Here is a 20,999-nt window from a genome sequence, read left to right as displayed (position 1 = left end):
AGAAAACTGAGATCACGGCATCTGGTCCCATCACCTCATGGCAAATAGATGGGGAAACAATGAAAACAGTGGCAGACTTTATTTTTCTGGGCTCCAAGATCACTGCAGATGGTCACTGAAGCCTTGAAATTAAAAGATGCTTGCTCCTTGGAAGAAAAGTTATGACAAACGTAGACAGCATATTAAAAAGCAGAGACATTACTTTGCTAACAAAGGTGTCTCTAGTCAAAGCTATGGTTTTTCCAGTAGTCATGTATGATGTGAGAGCTGGACTATAGAGAAAGCTGAGCACCAAAGAATTGATGCTTTTGAACTGTGGTGTTGGAGAAGACTCTTGAGAGTCCCTTGGACTGCAAGGAGATCCAACCAGTCCATCCTAAAGGAAATCGGTTCTGAATATTCACTGGAAGGACTGATGCTGAAGCTGAAGCTCCAATACTTTGGCCACCTGATGCGAAGAACTGACTCATTGGAAAAGACCCTGATGCTGGGAAAGATTGAAGGCGGGAGGAGAAGGGGACCACAGAGTATGAGATGGTTGGATGGCATCACCGACTCGATGGACATGAGTGTGAGTAAGCTCTGGGAGTTGGTGAAGGACAGGGAAGCCTGGTGTGCTACAGTCTGTGGGGTCGCAAAGAGTCAGACGCTGCGACTGAGCAACTGAACTGAACTAAGCATCGGGCCTGAGAGACCTTGGAGTATCGACTGAAATGGACAGGCCGTTTTCTCCATTTGATGAAGTGGTGAAAAATAGAATGCATTCCATTTGGGAACTGAAGACTGAAGACATAATTACCCCTTTTTTAAGACCATAAAAAGAAGTGAAATGTTAGCAAAATTTAGATTCCAGTCTGACTCCATTTTATTCTGAATATCCAAAAAGAAGGAGTGTTGTGTTTGTGAGTGTGTGCACATGTGTCGCAGGTCAGAGCGTCTTTTCATCTACAGATACAGTGAGTTATATGCTCTAGATACGTGTTTATTGTAAAGATAGCTCAAAGGCATGTCTTTTGAGACGAAATGGAGGAAGATAGGTTGAAAAAGTGCTTTTCTTCTTCGTTTCCTTCCTTTCTTTTTTCATTATTTACATAAAACTTGAAGAGATTCTATTTTTTGGGCTAACAGGTTGCAGAGCCAACAGTTGTCATCTTACGATGAGCCTCCAGCCAGGACAGGTTTAGTAAATCAGATCTTCAGTATTTGCTGTTTGTGCGTCTCGTAGCTCAGACGTGAGTCAGATGCTGTTAGTTTCATCCAGAGACTGAATGCGAAAGTCATCTTTGATTTGCTGAAAAAAAACTCCCTTTGAAAACTGCTCCTGAGTGGAGACAAGTGAAATGGGTTAAATCCACCGTTGGGACCACGGGCCCTGAAGGACGCTGAGCCAGGGGCTGCAGGCTGCCCCGCTGCTGCTTGGGAGCCGCAGGGAGAGCAGGGGACACGGCGACGGTCTGCCGGGGCTTTATAACCTCTGCGTGGCAGCCTGCTGCGGACTGTGGGCTTGCTTCAGGAGTCTCCTGTGATCCGCAGTATTTACTGAGTAACAGCTCTGCACCACGTGCTGTGTGGAATGCGGTGCGTTTCCTCAAGGAGCAGCGCGCATAAAAGAATTAAGTCAAGGTGCCTTACAGAGGACTCCGGGGGGCTCAGAGAAAGTCAGGCCAGGAGTGCAAGGCCCGCCCTGTTGGGAGCTGCGGGGAGCGGGTGTGCACTCCAGGCAGTGCGCGAGGCGCTCCTTGCTCCAGAGGCCCTGGAGGAGACTGACATGGGGAGGGTGCTGGCCAGGGTGGTCCGGGCTGAGGCCCCAGGGCAGGCCGGGGCTGCGAGGGGCGGGCGGCCACAGCTGGGAGGAGTGCGGGCTTGCGCGCAGAGCCGTCATCGGCCTCAGGAAGAGTGTTCTGAACACCTTGCAGAGATACGCGTCACACAGCGTGTGAGTCGCCAGGCGCGATCACCTGTCCACGTTAAAGCCTTCCTCACCTCAAGAGGAACCCAGCTCCTCGCTCTGTGCCCCGGGTCCCCGCTGTCCTCACTCCCCGCTCCTGCCCTCTGTCTCTCTGGAGCTCCCCACCTGGACCATCGCCCCGAAGTGCAGTCCGGGCATGGTCTTCTGTGACTGGCTTCTTTCCCCGGCCTGGTGTCTCCAAGGCTCTCTGTGCTGTGGTGTGCGTCAGGACTTTCTTCTTTGTGTGGGTGAACACTGTCCTGTTGGATGGCTATCCTGCATTTTGTTTGACATTCGTAAGTTGCTGGACATCTGGATTGGTCCTGCCTCTTGGCTATTATAAACATTCAGGTACAAGCTTCTGTGTGGGTATATGTTTTCATTTCTCTTGGGTGTATACCTCAGCGTAGAATTTCTTAGTTATCTGTCCATAGAAGATTTTAGCCAAAATAATAATAATAACTTGGTCTGAGTTACATTTTTTAAAACTCTGCCTTTTGAGCTCTGGTTGCAGCGTTGCGTGTGGAGTGGACAGGGAGGAATGACGGGGAGGGGGTGAGGCGACCCGTCGGGGCCTCTGCAGACAGGGGAGCGGGGCGCATGGAGGAGGGCGGTGGCCGCGGCGGGACAGGATGAGGAGCCCCCTCGGGGCAGCTCCAGCAGCGCAGTAGGTGGGCCCGCAAGGACCCTGTTCCCCGGTCAGCGTAGCAGAGTGTGTCTGAGCGAGGAAGAAGGAAAGGAAGCTCCCAGGGGGCAGATGTGAGGAGGCCCCAAAAGCCAGAGTGGTCTGCGTGGCCTGGGGCAGCCTGAGGCCTGGGGGCTGGAGGCTTGGATCTGGTGCCCAGTGTGGACGCAGGACGCCGGTCTGTGGGCCTGAGTGTGTTTAGACCATTCACCAGGAGCCCATCTGGGCTGCCTGGGTCCCGGCCCCTGCTCCAGAAAAGAGAGGTCTAGGCAGGGATGGAAAACTCTCGATTTTAAAGAATACATACGTATATGTTATTTTCTTCTTCAGGTTCTTTTCCATTTTAGGTTATTACAAGATATTGAATGTAGTTCGCTGTGCTTACGGTAGTCTTTGTCGTCAGAAAAATCTTTGGGCTGTTTTTACTACGCATGCAGTTTGGAAATCCCAAGCCAAGACTCTAACGTAGGATCCAGCTGTGTACTCTGGAAGCCTGGGGGCCGGCATGGCACACACACGGTCGAAACTACCTCGAGAAGAAGCACGTGTGCAGCCCGGGGTCTGAGGCATTTCCGTGCCGCGGTCCCCTCCAGAGATGCCCTCGCAAGCAACGCTGCACGCGCTGCGGCAGGCAAGGGTGTGCACAGAGTGGGGTCCGGGCCTGCGAGCTCCGGCAGAAACCGCAGACTGTGCCTCGACCGTCACGTCAGCACAGTCCGCCCGCAGGGTTTTATTGGAGCCCCACTGGAGGACTGTGACCTGGAAGACCGTCTCAGGAGGCCCCGAGGACGGTTCTCCCGTCGGGGGTCCTGGCACAGCAGGGCCGTGAGGTTTGGGACCACAGGCCGTCTGTCCATCCATGACGTCTTACTGGCGGTCGGCACGACCCGGTCTGCTCATCCTCACGGCCCCATCCGGGAGGAGGGCTCTCTCTGAGGGGCTGTCTTGTCAGGGCTGCTGCTGCTGCTGCGTGTGGTTGAGCAGGCATGTCTGCCGACAGAGGTTTGGTCTGTGTGAAAGGCAGACACGCTGCACGGTAGAGGCGGAGGGGCCGGAGGACAGAGACGTCGTTTTACGCCTGAGTCATTCTTGTCTTGCCACGAAGTCTGAGTTTTACTCACAGTGAGGGTAACTGGGAGCGAGCAGTTGTACCAAAGGCAGGTCTGTAGGCAGAGCAGTCAAGTGAGGGGTTGGGGGCGCTTCTTGGGACAGGAGGCTCTGCTGCATGCTCGTGTGTTCAATAGTGCTGTGTGAGTGTGCTGCAGCCTCGCAGTGAGACTGCCGTGTGCCCAGCGGAGGTGTCAGGAGGCGCAGTCCCAGCAGAGCTGGCCCGTGTATCCCTGGGGAGGCCAGCAGGCCACCCGGAAGCTGCAGATCTGAGGTCGGGCGTGTGGACGGGCCGACCGCACAGTGCGGGTCGGAGGCGCAGGGGAGCTGCCCACAGAGGTGCCGGGCTTGAGTTTTGAGGGGTCGGTTGTGGGCGGTGGGTGGTGATTTAGAGGGAACATGAGACGCGCAAGGAACAGGTGACTGTGCCTGACGCTGGGGGGAGGTAAGGCCGTGCGGCGTTTGCCCAAGTGTCTTCTGTGAAGCAGGTCTAGATGAAGTAGTAGTGTTCTGTGGCTAAGTGAGCTTGTCAACTGCGGTTCAGATGGTGAACAGGCTTCCTCTCAAGCCTCAGGGCAGGGAGGGTGAGCATCTGCAGCCTTCCCCACTTTCCGTGTCTGCGGAATCCTTGTATTTTTCACAGGAACCCCAGTGGTATTCCGCTGGGATAATCTGGAGACTGTGGCTCCCAAGGGGCGGGCAGGAGCTGGTGGTGTCGTGTGTCTGTGCTGAGAAGCCTGAGCTGCTGCTCTCAAGGCTGTGGGCTAGAGTGTATTCAGCTGGGGAACAACTCGAGCAAATAAAACATGCCATTTAAGCCTTTACAGAATCAAAGTCATTCAGTTTCTCCTTCAGACAAACACAGGCTGAAAGAGAAACAAATCACATGTTTTGCAAACAACCGAATTTTCCTTCTGAGAAAACATGCTGGGTGCTCACTCTTCGCCCTGACGCGCAGCGTCCTCTGAAGTCGGGTCCTTGCGGCGGGATTCCGGCTCCTGCTGGGAACTGGAGGCCTGTAGCCTGTGTTTACGGGTCCCGTCGGAGACGGACAGTGTCGGGACCGGTCCTTCAGACCGGTCACAGCGGGACCTGACTGGGGGAACGTCGTCTTGGGAAACATCGCCGTCTGCAGCGTCACTGCCGCCTGTGAAGTGGGATGTGGGTCACCGTGCCCGGCGCACTGGCTCTCCCCTTCTGAGCTGCCTCCGTGGCTCGGTGGGTGCAGGAGCAGCCGCCCCCTGTGGGGCCCTGAGCTCAGCCTGCGAGCTGCAGACAGGGCCACTGGCGTCAGTGCAGGGGCTGGCCCAGGGCACAGCTGTGACACCACGTGGTGACCACACGGGAAAGGTTAGCACCAGGCTCTTCTCAGGGATGAGGGATAACTTATTTTTGGTCTATTTTCCAGAGTTGTAGAGTGATGGAGTGTTACTGTTGTAATGGTGGTGGAGGGCCGGCGAGCTCTGTGGACAGGTCTCTGTGAGGATGTGAGTCTTTGAAGAGGCCGCAGTCCTTGAGGAGCAGCCTTAATAGTTAAGTGGTTCCAGACACCGTATGCAGGAGTCTAGGTAATTTATGATTTTGTTGCATAAGCTCAGCTCAGGACCTCTGGAAATTTATTACCTTTGAGAAGGGCACAATCTTAGATTTACAAAGTTTCTTTTTTTTTTTTTTCCCTGAAAAGCACCCCTGTGCCTGGCACATTCTTGTTACCCGATGGAAAGGAAGGAGGTTACGGCCCCAAGTTGCAGGTGGAAATGCCGAGGCCCAAGAGCATCGAGGTGGGCGACGGGGGCCGTGTCTCAAGCCTCTTTTCCTCCCCATTGAACTTCCTAACCATTTCTTATTTTGGATTTAAAATAAAAAAAAAAAGGTTCAGTCCCGGGGCCAGTCCATCTCCACGTGTGACGGGGCACAGCCATGTCCACCCCATGGCCCTGCAGGCCTGCACCGCGCTCCGGGGCCGCTCCTGGGCCGAGGCCCCCGGGGCCATGGGACTCCAGGCCTGCACCGCGCTCCGGGCCGCTCCGGGGCCGCTCCCCGGGGCCATGGGACTCCAGGCCTGCACCGCGCTCCGGGGCCGCTCCTGGCCCAGGGCCCCCGGGGCCATGGGACTGTGTAAGGTCACTGGACCGGAGGCGTGGTGGGGAGGGCACGTGGCCGGAGCAGCTGCCGCGAGACCCGCAGCCTCAGGTTTCCCTTAGCAACCCTCTAAACAGCCCTGCTAACATTAGAGCGCCGGCCTCTGGTCCTCTCCAGCTTCCCCCTCCCACAAGCCCCAGCCCTGAATTTTACGTTCTTTTTTTTTCTTGGCGCGCTTTTCTTTTCTTATAGAAATAACCAAAATGGTTTTTCTCTACATGAACTGAAATTATTTGTCTTTCCCCAGTAGCTCCCACACACTTGCTTTGCGTGGTGTGTTTACAGCCGAGTTGGGCACACCACATGGGTCGACCTTCCTGAATTCTTCGGGGTCTTAGGAAGCTGGGCAGTTACTCCGCTGAGTGAAGCTGTCAGCAGATTAATTTGGCCTCGTCTTTGGAATGTGAGAGATTTAAACCAAGTAATTAAACTCTGAGTCATGGTTTTTTAAAGCTGTTTGACTCATCTCTCAGGATCCATGCTGAAGACAAGGCAGTGGTCAGCTCGAGGAGAGGTACTCTGGAAAGGGGTTCCCAGCTCCTCCAGCCTCTGAGCTTTGTTCTGAAATGAGTGTTTCCTTTGCCTACGAGGCTGGGTAGCTGTCAGTCCATGCCTGTCTCTGGCCGCACTGCGGGTTGCTGGGTTGCTTGTGTGGTGAGTTACCACGTTGACTTACCGGCGGTTAAAGACTACACTTGCCTGACCTGTTTCTTCCATGTCAGGAGGTCGTTTGCGCCATTTGGTCACCAAGCACACGCCTTGCCATGCAGCGTCGAGTATCACTGGTTTGGGGGCGCCTTTCGTGTGTCCCGAGCTCCGACAGCCACCCCGTCGTTGCCGCCGTGGCCCCGGCACCTGCCCGAGTGTGGTTGCGGGTGCTGGGGCGCCTCCGCCCGGCCACGTGCCCCACAGGCACAGGGTGTCGGGGTCTGCAGGCACCTGCCAGTGGCTGTGGAGGGATGTCTACAGCCGGTGGGGAGCATGCGTGGCAGCCCCGCCTGTCCCCCTCAGGGTGAAGTGGGGGGTCCTGCCGTCACCGCCGGCTCACATCCAATACTGCAGGGCATGAGTCAGCCAGGGGGAGACGCAGCTGGTCTGGGTTTAAGAGCGCCAAGTGGGAAGGAACTGCTAGCGTGTGTAGGGTTTCCTTTGGGGCTGATCCCAGTGTTTTAAAATTGACTATGGTGCTGATCGCGTAACTTTTAATATACAGAAGCCGTTGAGGGGAGCACTTGAGTGGAGGTGTGGCGCATCCTGGCTCCGGGGAGCTGTCTGCACATAGCACGGTGGTGTCCAGCCCCCTCAGCAGCTCCGGGAAAGCGGGCCCGGGCAGTGCCTGCCGAGGGCTGCTGCAGTGAGGCTGAGGGGCCGGGGAGGGAAAGGCTGCTTTCTGTTGCTGAATGCAGCCCCTGAGACACGCACTCATCGGGCCCAGAGGCAGTGGCGCTTGTCACGTGGCTGCTCAGCTCCCCACGTAGCAGTTCAGGAGTGGGGCTCCCCGAGCACCCCCTCCCCGCGGGACATCCATGTCCCGGGGGCCCGGGGCCGCTGCCCCTGCTCCCAGCCCCGCAGCGCCAGCGCCGGCCGTATCAGCCCTGAGGGCACAGCTAATCTCCTCCCGATAGGGGGTTCTTTTTTCAGAGCTGTGAGTGTTTGTGCCCGGTGGGAGGGACCAGAATGTTGGGCCCTCACTCAAGCCGCCCCCACCCCGTACCAGGTGATTTTCCCATGTTAGGAAAATGGTGGCTTGCAACAACCTCACGAAACGACCTCTAGTGCTTACTAGGGGAGGGCTGCAGAGGGGCGGCCACCTGTCCGTTGAAAAGCAGGCTCTGGCAACGCCGCTGCCAGGCCCAGGTGTGTGGCGGTGTGTCCGGGTGCCCGACCTCTCCCCTCTGTGACTTGACCTGGCAGCAGAGTCCCTGCCGCCCCTGGATTTACAGAAATGGGAGGCGCGGGAAGTGGATCTTGCTGCTTTGGGTTTGCGGCTAGCTGGCGTGCCACCCCGGGCCCCCGCGAGCGCGGGGCCTGAGTGCGGAAGCGGCGGGTGAGTCTGCCGGAGACCCTGACGGCCGGAGCCTTTTCCGCTGTCTGCCCTCCCCTCCGGTTCTTCGGGAGGCGGGCGGGTGTGCACGCTGCTCGGGTGCCATGGTTGGGGCTGGAAGTGGTGAGGCCAGGATGCGGTGTGGGTCAGAACCCGTGTGGACCCTCGCTGGTATTTCCTCTGTCCCAGGGAGTGTAAACACACACGCTGGCTCAGGGTCTGCTCGTGGAGGTCAGGCAGGCAGAGGGCAGATAGGAGTTTGGGGAAGAGGAAACGTGCCTGTCCTCCTGAGATAAGATTCGGTGACGTCACACTCAAGGGGGCCAGCAGTGCTCAGACGCTGGTTGTGTGGTTGTGTTGCTTCATCTTACACGTTACATAGTATGAATTTTAAGTGAATAAAACACGTCAGATATTTACCTCAGTTAGAGAAGCTGGTGTGGGTGTGTGAAGGTATAGGGCACCACTTGAGTTGGCCTTTGAACAGGAAATCATAAAGCAAAGAGACTGATGCGTTGAGCTCGGGGTAGAAGCTCTTCGCCTGCGACAAACCTGACAATCAGATTGAATCTTAATGGCAGTGAATGTTTTCCCGTGTGTGTGAGTCGTCCCCTCATGGTCTTGGGTGCGCAGAGGACCAGATTCCAGACAGAATTCAGAAGGTACCGGGTCAGGCCGTGCAGGAGACTCTGCTGCTGCTGGGTCGTCGGTTTGGCCCGTGGAGTCACTGCTCATGGGACCTTCTGGACTCGGCCTCCCGGAGCCGGACCCTCCCTCCCTGCTCCTCCCGCCCCCCTGCCCCGCGTGTCTCTGGCAGTTGCCCCACTTTATGTTGCAGGTAGCAAGCCCAGACGTCCCCGAGTGTGTCTGACGTCCATGCTGACCCTTTGTTCTGGGACAGCCGCTGTCCTCTTGTCTGCTGAACCACGTTCTGTTGTTACTGGGAGAGCTCCTGGTATCAACCCCGCTGCGGCTCTGTTCCCCCAGGCCCGGCCGAGCTCAGGGTCCTCTCCCCATGTGCCTCTGTGGCCCTGTGCTCAGGCTGGTCCGGCTGACGCTGCCGCCGCCACGGGAGCTCCGGGCGCTGGTCCTGCCGCGATCTCCGCACAGCACGCAGGTGTCGGGTGGGGGCGGCAGCGTGCTGCTGTGCAGTGACCCCCGTGTCCAGCGGGGGGCAGCAGAGGCACGCGTGGTGACCGTGGTGACTCGGGAAGGCGGCCTCCCGAGACCCTGCTGCTCTGTTTGGGTCGTTCCTTCCCGGGGGTGTCCGGGCTGGTGGACACTCCTCCTGGTGAGAGCGGCAGGCACAGGGGAGGGCTCCCGGGCCCTGCACCTTGAGGTTGCCTTTTAACTTAGCTCCGGTCTGCCTGAAGTCCAGAGGTGGCTGTCCCGCCGGCCACACGCTCACTGCTGTGCCGGGAGCCGTGGGTTTAAAACGAGAGCCCTGCCTGCCTTGTGCCCCGAGACCGGGGATGCCAGGTGCCCACCTCGGAGGCCATGAGGGAGCAGACTGTCGGGGGCGGGGGGTGTATTAGGCGCTCAGAGAAGAAGGCGGGTTGTGTAGGGTGGGCGGTCCTACACATGACCTACCTAGAGAGGGCCATGAAGTGAGGGGGACCCAAGGTGCCTAAAGACAAGAAAGGCCTGGACAGGTGAGGGGATTGATATTTGTGAACACTTAGTATACGCCAGTACCTCCAGATGCATTCAGCCTTCATAACTTGAGATGAATAGTATTTTTTCTTGGCACATATAAGAAAGTTAAGGTGGACTATGGTCCTGCCCACAGTCACAGAGGTAAGTGGCAAAGCCAGGGCTCAAAGCCAGGCCTCTGGGACGTCACCGCCCCCTGCTCTGACCCCACGGGGCAGCGTCCGAGGCTCCAGTCTCCACTGGTCCCTGGGCACCGTGAGCTGGCAGTGTGGGCGCAGGCCTAGGCACTCCAGACGTTCTGATTTTGAAGGACATGAATATGTGTCCTGGGAGAACCCACTCCTGAGAACAAAGACTGAAAGCTCTCTGTCCCGTCTGAGGCCGAAGGACGTGCAGGGCTCCTGGAAGCCGCCTGCTGCGTCCTAGGCGGGTGCACGGTGCCCTCGGGGGTGTGCCAGAGCCTGGGGGGCACCTCTTTCTGTGTTAACAAGAGCTGAAGAGCTGGGGTTGGCTGGTGGAGTTACCTGGGCGAGCCGCTGTTTCTGGCTCTTCTTGATGCTTTTCCTCGGGCTCTTTGTTCACCCTGGGCAGTAAAGTGGCCTAGCTTTTATTTTGTTTCCTCTGAAGAAATCCTAGTCTTCTAACCTTAAAACAGGGGAAATAGAATGTGACTCACGACTCCTGTGTGCTTTTGCTGACCTGTAATAAATTGTAGTGACAGCTCGGGGGCCCTGGGGGAACTCGGCTCCTCCCTGAAGAAGCACTTGGAGAAGGGGCACCCCGAGCACGCTGGGGACGGCAGGGCTGCCCCCTCATGTCCCTGGACCAAGGGGCCTGCCCAGGGCCGCGTCGTCACCTCCTGGCCTGGAGCCCGCGTGCCGGCCGCCCGTCACCCACTCCCCCTGTCGCTCTCGAGGCAAGGCTGATGCACCCTGTCCCCCACCCTGAGACCTGCTGACAAGGGGCTCTGCCCCGCCGCGTCCCCCCCAACCCCACGCCTCCGCTGCCGACTCTGCCCGTGGTTGCGGGGCCGCTGCTTCCAGAGCCTGTGTCTTCCGTCCCCTCAGTCCCTACCCTCTCCCTCCTCTGGCTCCTGCAGCCCTCCCACCCCTGCAGGCCGCTCCTCTTCTCCTCTGGGACCCCCCCACCCCCGCCAGCTGCTCAGGCCCCTCCTGCGTCATCGGGTCTCCTTCCTGACACTGTGGAGCCTGACTGCTGGGGGCTGCCCGGAACTCTCGATAGTCTTTTATATATATGTGTGTGTGTGTGTAATTTTATTTACTCGTCTTGGGCTGCGGTGGGTCTTTGTGGCTGCGTCCAGAGAGTGTGTGTGCGTGTGTGATTTTATTTACTCGTCTTGGGCTGCAGTGAGTCTTCGTGGCTGTGTCCAGAGAGTGAGTGTGTGTGCGTGTGTGATTTTATTTACTCGTCTTGGGCTGCAGTGAGTCTTCGTGGCTGTGTCCAGAGAGTGTGTGTGTGTGTGTGTGTGATTTTATTTACTCGTCTTGGGCTGCAGTGAGTCTTCGTGGCTGTGTCCAGAGAGTGTGTGTGTGTGTGTGTGTGATTTTATTTACTCGTCTTGGGCTGCAGTGAGTCTTCGTGGCTGTGTCCAGAGAGTGTGTGTGTGTGCGTGTGTGATTTTATTTACTCGTCTTGGGCTGCGGTGAGTCTTCATGGCCGTGTCCAGGCCTTCCTGTAGTTGCAGCAGGCTCTGGGGACGGGGACTCAGCAGTCGTGGCTCCCAGGCTTAGTTGCTCCTTGGCCTGTGCGATCTTCTGGATCAGGGATCAAACCCGTGTCTCCTACCTTGGCAGGTGGGTTCTTTACCACTGAGCCACCAGGGAAACCCTTGCCATTTTTTTTTCTGGCCATTCTTTTCCTTTCCCCTTTATTTTATCTCCATCTATTTAAGGTGATGCTGGAGGTGTACACTTTCTGGAGTTCTCAGTTTCTCTTTAGAATGAGGGTATAAACAAATCAAACCACTCCCTTCTCTCTGATTCTGAAAGGCAAGAAAGAGCCAGAAAAGTCTGTTTGTTCTTATATATTTTTGTCCTTGTTAGTGGTCTTGAATAAATGTCACCTGCTGAGGAACATGAAAATCAAACAAGATTTCTTTTCTTCTCCCAAGAAGTGCCCAGTCCTCCTCGAGTCCTATCTGCCATTTCCCTTGAGAATCCATCAGAACACTCTCCCTCTCCACCTACACTGCCCTCGGGAACCCTGGCCCTTCCCCCTCCCTGCTGCTGCTAAGTCGCTTCAGTCGTGTCCGACTCTGTGCGACCCCATAGACGGCAGCCCACCAGGCTCCCCTGTCCCTGGGACTGTCCAGGCAAGAACACTGGAGTGGGTTGCCATTTCCTTCTCCACCCCCTCCCTTGGGAACTGAGAAATATCAATAACCTCAGATATGCAGATGACACCACCCTTATGGCAGAAAGTGAAGAACTAAAGAGCCTCTTGATGAAAGTGAAAGAGGAGAGTGAACAAGTTGGCTTAAAAGTCAACCTTTCAAAAACTAAGATAATGTCATCTGGTCCCATCACTTCATGGCAAATAGATGGGAAAACAGTGAAAACAGTGAGAGACTATTTTTTTGGCTCCAGAATCACTGCAGATGGTGACTGCAGCCATGAAATTAAAAGACACTTGCTCCTTGGAAGAAAAGTTATGACCAACCTAGATAGCATATTAAAAAGCAGAGACATTACTTTGCTAACAAAGGTCTGTCTAGTCAAGGCTATGGTTTTTTCAGTAGTCACGTATGGATGTGAGAGTTGGACTATAAAGAAACCTGAAGAATTGATGCTTTTGAACTGTGTTGTTGGAGAAGACTCTTGAGAGTCCCTTGGACTGCAAGGAGATCCAACCAGTCCATCCTAAAGGAAATGATGCTGACGCTGAAACTCTAATACTTTGGCCACCTGATTCGAAGAACTGACTCATTTGAAAAACCCTGATGCTGGGAAAGATTGAAGGTGGGAGGAAAAGGGGACGACAGAGGATGAGATGGTTGGATGGCATCACGGACTCAATGGTCATGAGTTTGAGTAAGCTCCTGGAGTTGGTGATGGACAGGGAGGCCTGGCGGGCTGCAGTCCGTGGGGTCGCAGAGTTGGCCGCGACTGAGCGACTGAACTGAACTGAAGAGTTACTCATAGTCTCACCACCCCACAGTACCTCTGCTGACATCTTTAAGTTTTACTCACTTGGAGATAAAGCTGTGCCGTGTTTCCTTTTTAAAATACTCTTGTTACATGTTTAAGACATCCAACAGATTAGGGTTTGGCCCTATCAAGTCCTCTGTCTTGCCATATTGGCTTAATTTTTAAAGTAAATTACTAAAGTCTAGTTCACACCCCTGCGTCCCCTCGGCCTATCTCCCTGACCGCTCCCTCGAGGGGGCCGCTGTCCTGAATGTGGCAGGCACCGTTTTCAGGTCTCGTCAGTCATCACTTGGTGTGTGCACACACGCAGCGTCCTTCCACAAGGTCTTGCCGTGTGTGCAAGTTGTGTCGTTCTCTAGACGGCATTCCGAAACCTGCTGTTCTCACTCAGCAGGCCTGTCTGTCCATTTTCAGTGCTCGCCTAGGCCGTCGTGTGACTACAGCAGTGTGGTTAGGTGTGTTTTCTACTAGTGGACATCCAGGGCACTCGCATGGTCCCCCTAGCACTGCAGCTGCGGCGTGCACACTCGCTGCCGACCCCTTGCACGCGTGCAGGGCTCTGTCCAGGGCGTTTGTTCCCCAAGGAGGCCCTCCTGTCAGGAGTGGGCGCAGCTTCTGGAGAGGCCCCCTCCCTGCTCCTGTGCGCGCTTGCCAGCCGCGCTGAGCGTGCAGTTCTCCGCAGCCTACGGTGCGCTTGATGATATCGGTGCTTTGTTTTTACAAATCCATGGAAGATGAAGTGGTTTCTCTTTGTCTTAATTTTTATTTCATGATTACTTATGAAAGTGAACATTTTCTCTTTTGTTTATAAGGCTTTTGGGGTTTCCTCTTTTCTAAATTCCCCTATTATATGCTTTGCTGATTTTTTTCCTGTTGGAATTTGGCCCTTTTTTAAAGAACTTGGTACAAGGTCTTCACATAGTCTGCTGCTGCTGCTAAGTTGCTTCAGTCGTGTCTGACTCTGTGCGACCCCATAGACTGCAGCCCACCAGGCTCCCCTGTCCCTGGGATTGTCCGGGCAGGAGTGCTGGAGTGGGTGCCTCTCCTTCTCCGGTCACACAGTCTAGACACTAGCGTTCTGCAGGTTCACATGGATGTAAAGTCCAGTTTGTCTTACGGCGCGTGGATGGCTATTGTTGAAGATCTGAGTTATTTCCGTAAATATTTGTGTGTTGACTTTCTTGGCTTTTCTTTCTTTCCGATTAAAAGAGAAAAAGCAGTGGTGAAGCTGCGTTTGACCTGGTCTCTCCTGCAGCCAGGGCCGGGTGTTTGAGAGTGGGTGGGCCAGCTGGTGGGTGTAGCCTGGCGAGTGAGACAAAGCGGCCTTGCTGCCCCCGGTGCTCGTCTACCCTTTGTGGCGCCTATAATGCCTGCTCTGACCGTGAGCTCACTGTAGAGTGGCCTGCGTAAATACAGCACTGTCCTGTGGAAGTGGCTTTGGCATTCAAGGCTGCAGTGCTTTTAATGGAGCAGGTGTAGAGTCGGACACGACTGAGCGACTTCACTTTCACTTTTCACTTTCGTGCATTGGAGAAGGAAACGGCAACCCACTCCAGTGTTCTTGCCTGGAGAGTCCCAGGGGTGGGGGAGCCTGGTGGGCTGCTGTCTGTGGGGTTGCACAGATCGGATATGACTGAAGTGACTTAGCAGCAGCAGCTATAGGCAGATGTGTATCTTGCTTCCTTCCTGGTTTGAAATTAACCATCAGTCCCCTTCTCTCCTCAGAGCAGAGTTCAGATGTAGGATTCCCCAACACTGTTCCAGAAAGCAGTGTCCCATGGGTGGATTCTGTGCGAGAGCCGATTCTCATCACTGGGGAACACAGCCTTGTGCAGTCCTGGGAGACCCTTTGGTCCCTCCTCTTCATTCTGCTTCACATACTTTCATTTTACTTAGAGAGCCCTGGAGCCTGTGCTGAAAGTATTTTCAAGGCCATTATGACCTCTTCCAAATGAATTATCCATTTCCAGGAAAACTAATTAAGGGGAGCTCCGTAATAAACTAGGTGGGATGGATATAATGGCGCCTTTCTTTCTTTTCCAAATCACTGCTGAGCTTCTGACATGGGGTGGAGAGGTCGTGGCCAGAAGCAGCGGCCGGGCCACGTGGCACCTGCCCTGGTGCTGGGTGACGAGGCGGTGGCAGCCGGGTACGCCCTCATTGCCTGAGGACCTCGGGCTGAGAGTGCTCAGGTGTCTTGTGCGGAGTCCTCTGGCGCGGGTGCTGAGGGGCCAGCGTTCGAACCCTGGCGGTCTGGGTCCGTGTCAGGGTCTTCGTCTCCATACTGAACTTGTCGAAAGTATTTTAGGTCCTTTATTACTGTTACGCCTTTCTTGATGTTCACTGATGATTTTGCACGGCTTTCTAAGATAGAATTAGTGTATGTGTTGTATGTAAATGGGGCACTGTGAACTTTAGAGGCAGAGAGCAAATTATTTCCTGTAGTCAAATTATTGTAGTAACACATTATTTTGCTTAATTCCAAGTATTTGAATTCTACTGACCATGTAACCTCAGACAAAGCAAAATGCCTCCCGCCTTCCAGGAAATGCAGTAGGCAGGTATGGTAATTAGATGGTTTGGCATCAAAGTTCCTTCCTCTGTCCCTGCATTGCAGATGTGAGCCTGGTCTTTATCTGGAGGCCAGAGCAGGGGCAGATGTAAAGCCACGGCTTCTGCTGTGCCTTCGCTGCAGTGTTTTGTGGGCTGAGACTCGTCTGCAGAGCAGAGCTGTGCAGGGCAGACGCGTGAGCGCCCGTGGTGCGCTGCTGTGGGTATGCCCGGCATGGGTGTTGCCGGGTCAGAAAATTCTCTTTAAGGGGCCAGGTGATGAATGTTTTGGACTTTGCAGGCCATTTTGTTTCAGTCACAAATACTAAATCCTGCTGCTGCTGCTGTTGGTAAAACCTGATTTGCAGAATGTGGTGGCCGGGTTTGGCTCCAGGACTGCAGTGTGCTCTCTGGTCTGGGCTTAGAATGTTCAGGACTCCGGCGCTACTGAAGGTGCAGCGTGTGCCCCGGGAAACTGGGCATGGAGGTGCTCACTTCTGTGGATCTGGAACCCGCATCTGGGAGGACAGAAGTGAATGAGGATGTTCCTTCCCTCCTCAGAAACTCTTAAAATCAAGTACTTGGGTTTTCTGAGGTTTGTTTTTATAAGTTTTTTTCCCTTACAACTTAGTACAGATCTCACATATTGACACAGGTGCAAAGTAACGTACGTAATATCAATTAAAAAGATTATGATGTAGTGTACAGATACTGAATATGCACACATGGATAAACATCTAGACGTCTGTGTAGTAGAATAACGTGAGCTTGTCTTCCTGTGGAGGAATTAAGTTTGTTTTTGTTTTCACACGTTGGTCTATTTTCTGATTGTTTCTGAGAAGAACGTGTGTGATTTCAAACACCTAAGACTCCAGGTGAGGTGAAAGGCCCTTGATTTCCCCCAGAGCAATTTTTACCAGCTGCATTTCTCTTGTTCAAGAAAAGTGACTGGAGCAGGTGGTGAGATGTGCCCGCTGGAGGCCTGCGGTGCAGAGAAGAGACCACAGTCAGGAATCGGGTGTCCTGGGGTGCTCCCTGTGTTTGCAGGGAGGGGGTGCGGTGTAAGGAGGCTGCCTGGCACCCAGGCGGGCTGCTCGGGCAGGGGTTGTCCTCGGTGTGGTCACTGACTCCGAGTCTGGCCTATGCTTGCAAGTTTGGAAACTCAGGTTTGTGCAGCCCCGGAGGAGAGGCGTACGCTAAGGGAGGAGGCATTCTGAGAGTGTGCAGTGGCTCCAGTTTACTAACCCATGTGGCGGGAAAATCTCTCTCAACGTGCAGCCTGGCTGAGGACCTCTGTTCAGACTATGGCATGTCTTGTAACAGACACACCCTCCCACTGAGAATAAGCAGAGAACCTGGATAAACAGAAGGGAAAGAAGCCTTTGGAGGTGTTGGAGAGATGGTGAGGAAGTGACCACTGGGCATGTCCCAGTCCTGGAGGGAGTCGCAAGGAGGTGAACCCTGCCCCGGGCTGTGCTGTCCCCGAGGCGCTGGCTACAAGGCTCCTCACGCTGAGGGGACAGAAGCCAGAGTTCAGAAACAGGGCCCCAGGGGCCCCTAGACTTCCACTGGGACTGCCAAGGACCCACCTTCTGGCCGCCAGTCTTCCCAGACCCAGGCCGGCTTTGTGGAGGCTGAAGCCCAGCCTCTGAGCAGCTTGGTCTCAAGGTGGGTTCAGAGGGCTTGCCTGAGCCCCCTGTTCCTCACAGTGTGGTCTGCACGTCACCAGCGTCACCTGAGAACCAGTCAGAAGCTTCTCGGATGCCCTCCGGACCTGCTGAGTCAGCGCTGGAGGGGGGAGTCCCATGAGATTCGTCGTCACAGCCTTCTAAGCAAGGCCGCTGCGTGAGAGTCGGGGGACCGCTTCCTCAGCCTGATGGCCAGGGAAGAGGGTCTCCTCTGGAGGGTGGCAACGCTTCCAGAGCTGCAAGCCAGTACCATTTTCTTTCATTAAAAAGTCTGGCATTAATTCAAACATCGCCATACATGCTGAGTAAAAGACTGATTTATGAAAGACTAAGAGAAAATGCGGACACTAGGACAGACTCATATTGATGATATCAGACCCGGACTTCAGAGTAATCACAGTGTATTATGGTTAACACGTTCAAGGAAATAGAAGGCAAGATAGAGAATTTCAATAGAGAACTGTTCTCTGTTTAGGAAGATGGAAATTCTAGAACTGAAAACTAAAATAACAAATTAAGAAATCACTTGTAGAACAGCAGCCAAAGAGAGGACTCGTGAACTAAACACACTGGACAGCAGGAAGCGCCCAGCATGCAGCCCAGAGAGAGAGCAGAAAGGCTGGGAGGAGCGTCCTCACGATCAGAGGGCGGCGGCGAGTCCTGGGGCGCTGACCTGCAGCTGGAGGGGAGGGGGGCCGGCTGCCTCTCCCGGCCGGCGCCGCTTCCTCCTGGGACGCGGATGCTCAGACCCGCTGTTCAGATGTAGGTGTGTGGCCCACATTTTCTTAGAAGTGAGCGAACTGAAACTGTCATTTTGAGTATTGGTTGCAAATTATAACATTTAAGGCAGAAGTTAGAATTTCGGAAGACTTATACCTTTTGGGTGACAGTATTCACTGCTTCCCAATGTGCAAAGACTGTTCTGAGACCAAAGACAGTATTACAGAATGTGGAGTTTTAAGAATTTTATTATTTTTTATTGATATAATTGATGAAATAAAACATCTTTTTGGTGTACAGCGTAATGATTTGATAACATATTACAGAGGGATTGCCACAATAAATTAAATTGCCGTCTAGCCCCACACGCAGCCTCATTTTTTCCCTCGTGGTGAGCACTTTTAAGGTCTGCTGTCTGAGCAAGTCTCGGATTCGCGGTGTGCGCTGGTCACCGCCGCCCGCGTGGTGCCCACTCCCGGGACTGGCCGCCTGTGTGGCTGTGAGTTTGCGCCTCTGAATGCCTCGCCCGCTTGGCCCACCCCTGCCCCCAGCAACCCCGTCCGTTCTCCACACCTGCGCGCTCAGTTCTCCTAGATCCCACATGCACGTGGGATCGCGTCGTGCTTGTCTTTGGCTTATTTCACTTAGTGTGGGCCCTCGAGGCCCATCCGTGCTGTGGCAGACGGCGAGGTTTCTCCTCTGGTGACGAAATAGCATTCTACTGTGTGTGTACGCGCGCACACTGACGCCACGTGTTCTTCGTCCGTCCGTCTGCTGATGGACACTTGGCTGTCCCCCTGTCTGGGCAGTTGTGACTAGTGCACGGGGTGCAGCTTCAGCTCCGGTCCAGGTGGTGCTCTGGTTTCCTTCCGGTCAAGGCCCAGCAGTGCACTCGCTGGGCCGCGTGGGAGTCCCGGCGTTGCTGTTTCCCAGTGGCCACAGCAGCTTACATCCCCCAGCAGTGCATGAGGACGACGTCTCCACGTCCTCGCCAGCACTGGTTGCTCCTTGTCCGGTAGCCGTCCTGACAGGTGTGTGGTGACCTCTCACTGTGCCTGTAGTTGGCGTTTCCCTGCTGATTAGTGGTGTGAGTGCCTTTTCATGCACCTGTTGTCCATCTTCTTGGGGAAAAGCCTGTTCAGATCCTTTGCCCGTTTTTTTAATCAGACTGTTTGTTTTCTGCTGAGTTGTGTGAGTTCTTCAGTTTGGCTGTTAACCCCGAATCAGCTATATGACTTGCGATATTTCCTCCCGATCAGTGGGAGCCCTTTTTGTCCAGTTGCTGGTTTCCTTTGCAGAAGCAGGAAGTTTGATGAAGTCCCGTGTGTCCACTTTACTTTTGGTGTCAGAAAGTCATTGCCAAGGCTGATGTCAAGGAAACTGTTAAAGGATGTGATTTTTAAAGTTGCTGTTGCGTGATGAGATGTGTGTGCATTTGGGAGGGCTGCACCAGTACTTCCCCAGAGCCACGCCTGGGTAAGGCTTTGCAGCCCAGGTACAAGGCAGACGACTGGCTCCAGCGTGACGGGCGCGAGAGCTCTGCTAACACGGCTTCAGGTTCCACGTGGCAGCCGAGCTTCAGGTCACCACGTGCGTCGGTTCCATCTGACTGTGATTACAGAGGACGGTCGTTACAGAGGACGGTCGTTACCCGAAAAGGCTGCTCCAAGACTCCTTGCTTTTCCAACTACATATCTCTGCAGGACTGCGTATTTTTGCATATTTTGGCTAAAATAAAATACTACACGTATCGAATGCAGAAATGTGTATGAAAATCTAGCTATCTTGTTTTAAGGCAACATTAAAGAAATTTACAAACATGTAAAGTAATACCATTCTTGCTAAAATTTTGTTTTAGAACATGTAGTTATTTTCATAAAAGATAACTTATTGATATTAACATGTAATAGGGTTGTCATTTTCTAATAAATTCACAAATGCATGTTTCATTTCTCTATTTTAATGTCTAATAAGGTTAATATTAATAGATATACCCCATATAAACAGAGGCTGTTTGGAGATCTTCAGAACTTTTTAAAATGTGAAAGGGTCTGTGACTGAACAGTCTTAGCCGTTGCTGTAGACGCGGGTAGAGCTGCGTGACTGCGCCCCGGTGTCGCTCCCGGGCCCTATGTGGGCCCCACGAGGCTCGGTGGCCGCCCCGCGAGGCGTGCGTGTGCCAGCACTGCTTCTCCAGTGGCGTTTGGCCGCTTCATGTCTCTGTTTCACAGCTGGCTGTTCTCACAGTGCTTTAAACTTTCCCTTACTGTATTCGTTATGATATCTGTGATCAGTGATCTTTGAGGATCCTGTTGTAATTGTCTGGGGTGTTACACACCACGCCTATATGAAACCACAAACAATCAAAAATGCTGCTTTTCACTGCTCCGCTGACCAGCAGTTCCCCCATCTGTCTGCCTTGCTTTGGGCATCCCTCTCCCTGGGGATACAGCAGTACTGAAATCAGGCCGGCTGATAACCCCACCAGAGTCCCTAAGTATTCAAGGGACAGGAAGAGGTACACGTCTCTCAGTCTAAATCAAAACCTGAAAATGATTGTGCTCAGTGAGAAAGGCACTTCGACAGCCAGGCCAGGCCTAAAGCTAGGCCTCTTACAGCAGACAGCCAGGCTGGAAGGCGCTTAAAGGAGGCGCAGAGGGCTGCTTCGGTAGGTGACGAGAAAGCGAAGCAGCCTTACTGCTGATATATAGAGGGAAAGCCTGAGTGGTCTGGATAGAACGCCAAACAGAAACAACTTTCCTTTAGTCACAGCCTCGTCCAGATAAGCTGTCTTCAGTTCTGGGACGGCCAGACAGGTGAGGATGCTGTGGAAGGAAAGTTTGAAGCTTAGCAGACGTTGGGTCATGAGGTTTGAGGAGAGACGCCATCTTAATAACGTAGAAGTGTAACCCTGAATATTCATTAGAAGGACTGAAGCTGACTTTGGCCACCTGATGTGAAGAGCTAATTCTTTGGAAAAGACCCTGATGCTGGGAAAGATTGAAGGCAAGAAGAGAAGGGGGCAGCAGACGGTGAGATGATTAGATGGCATCACATACCCAATGGACGTGGATTTGACCAAACTCCAGGAGATGGTGGAGGACAGAGGAGCCTGGCAGGCTGCAGTCCATGGGGTCGCACAGAGTGGAACATGACTTAGCGACTGAATAATACAGTAAGGTGAAGCAACAGGTGCTGCCGTAGAAACTGCAGCAAGTCACCCAGGAGATGCAGCTGGGATCGTTCATGAATGTGGCTGCACTAAACAACAGCCTCTGCTGGGAGAAGGCTCCAC

At 54.0% G+C, this 20,999-nt stretch overlaps 1 protein-coding gene across 7 annotated transcripts in view; it reads left to right on the top strand.

The window, feature by feature from the left end:
* PPP1R12B (protein phosphatase 1 regulatory subunit 12B) overlaps nucleotides 1–20,999 on the top strand; it is a 167,884-nt gene that overhangs the window by 72,804 nt on the left and 74,081 nt on the right. Inside the window, exon 1 of one of the 7 annotated variants that reach the window (XM_061381768.1) lies at nucleotides 7,808–7,929. The exons of the other annotated variants lie outside the window; for them this stretch is intronic. The gene's annotated coding sequence lies outside the window, so the exon portion shown is untranslated. Of the gene's footprint in view, nucleotides 1–7,807; nucleotides 7,930–20,999 lie in introns of those variants that run through there. 7 annotated transcript variants of the gene reach the window in all.

The sequence above is a fragment of the Bos javanicus genome, chromosome 16 (genome assembly GCF_032452875.1).
Source record: "Bos javanicus breed banteng chromosome 16, ARS-OSU_banteng_1.0, whole genome shotgun sequence".
NCBI classification, from domain to species: Eukaryota; Metazoa; Chordata; class Mammalia; order Artiodactyla; family Bovidae; genus Bos; species Bos javanicus.
This window is presented reverse-complemented; position numbering and strand designations above follow the sequence as displayed.